Source organism: Colletes gigas, unplaced genomic scaffold (assembly GCF_013123115.1).
Source record: "Colletes gigas isolate AHSC1104 unplaced genomic scaffold, ASM1312311v1 Colletes_gigas_Sc00049, whole genome shotgun sequence".
NCBI classification, from domain to species: Eukaryota; Metazoa; Arthropoda; class Insecta; order Hymenoptera; family Colletidae; genus Colletes; species Colletes gigas.
In genome coordinates this window covers 571,964-574,282 of record NW_025106678.1, presented here as the reverse complement: position 1 = coordinate 574,282, position 2,319 = coordinate 571,964, and positions in this window count along the sequence as shown.

Genomic DNA, 2,319 nt, shown 5'->3' with positions numbered 1-2,319 from the left:
AATTATTATTATTTTTTGTGATGTATAACTCGATAGAAGTATCTCTTCTTTTCTTTGTTCACTTGGTAATACATTTCTTGTTATAGACAGTATTATTGCAACATATTTGTGGGATATAACTCGATAGAAATATTTCTTCTTTTCTTTGTTCACTTAGTGATACATTTCTAGTTATACACAGTATTATTGCAACATATTTTGGGGGGTATAACTCGATAGAAACATCTCTTCTTTTCTTCGTTCACTTAGTAATACATTTCTTGTTATACACAGTATTATTACAATAAACATGTTATTATTTCCCATTTTTTGTGTTATAATTCAATAAAAATATATAGAATTATTATAATTTTCTGAGGTATAACTCGATGGAAATATTTCTTCTTTTCTTTGTTCACCCAGTACACTACGTTTCTTAATGTGACCAGTATTGCTATAATACACATATTATTATTTTCTTTTTTTTGTGTTATAATTTAATGGAGATGTTTTATTTTTTTTATTATTTGTTTACTCGATATTGCATTTCTCCGTGTATACAAACCTGATATAACGAAAACGTGCCATTTCAATTAAAATTATTTTCTGGCTTATAACTTGATGGAAATCTTTTTTTTATAGTTACAATTTTGGTATAATGGAAACGTATTATATTTTTATATTTTTTAGGATATGTCTCGATAGAAGTGTTTTATTTCCCTTTTTTTCTGTCTATACTCAATAGTAAATTTTGTAACATATACAATAAAGATGTGTTATTATTATTTTCTGGGGCATAGCTCGAAATAAATAAATAAATTGCATTTTTGATGAATATATTACAATATATATGTACATTACAGAAACAACGTGGAATGGAATTTAAATTTAGTACCTGTAATAATAATCTACAGGTTTATTTACGTTCTCTGATACAAATAAAATTATATTATTATACGTATTGTGCACTGTCTATAACATATAATTTAATAAATTAGCATTCGGTGCTTTGTGCTTCAGATAGTACAACACGTGACACGTAAAATGAAATTTGGCAATGCTGGGGTCAAACAGTTGCTATACTTTTTTACACGATTTGGTTTAAAAAGTGAATTGTGTATTTTCAAAAATAAAACAGAATAATGGTAGGAGCGATACGTTGGTTCGAATGAAATGTATTGCAAAATGGAGGGGGGTCAATGCTGTTAATATTATGAAACCTATAAATCAACTGTGAACATGCTAATATTTTATTGACATAAAACGTAAGTTAAATCAGTTAATTACAGAAATTGTAATATTATTTAAATGTTTCTATATCGCGATTCTGCCGTTCTAAAAGTTCTCGAATTTTTAATATTTCAAATAACTCGTTTTTGCTTTTTAGTTTCTTGGATTTTAAGATTTACCACTACTAAACGACCATGTACTATTTTCGTACGAATATCGATAAATATCGAATCTTACAGTTTTATTTAATTACTGTTTTCTTAAGTCGACTGTTTTTATAAATTTTCTAAATGCAATCGTTGAAGAAATTGTTTTTCTAAACGTTGAGATAGTTTGGATATTGATTTCATGTTTCTTAGGCCATCAATGATTTTCTTTTCTAAATTTTTACCTCGTATCATGTTAAATACCGGTGGCAGAACACCCTGTATATAAACAAATTTATTTAATGCAAATATTTTATGTTTATCCGATCTCTACGATAATTAATGTCGAACTAATAAAAGCGATAGGACTTTCAATTGTACCACATTCAATTATAGTCAAATGTACATTGAAATATAACAAGTATTAACATTTTATTTCAATCCAAAGTTCCTCTCGTTCTTATTAGAAAAGAGGGTAAGAAGTTCATAAAAGAGTAAGGAGAATATTTTTCAAATTTTATCCATTTAATTCTAGGCTTAAGATGACTTCGAGTTTACATGTTTACTTTTTCTATATTACAGAGAATATATTTTTTTATTTTATTTATTTAATCCTTGCCTAGTAAACTTAGGATAGTTCTTCCTCAACTCTATCCATTATTTACAGTATAATCTACGATTTAGTAAACTCGAGTAAAGAGAATAAATAGCAATAAGAACGTTTGTCCAGTGTAATAAAAGTCTTGAAAAAATCGTGGAAAAATCGCAATTTTATTTGTGCAGGTAATTTTAATTGGTAAGGGCCCAGCAACCTGGAAGATTATTTTCTTCGCGGAGGGTGGAGCGAATAATTTTTAAGCCTAGCCGTTATATAGATTCAGCCCCGAGCCAACTCTCTTTCCCTCGAGTTCTCTCTCTTTCCTGTATCCTCTGTTGTCCGCATCCCCCATTCCCCTGGTCCACC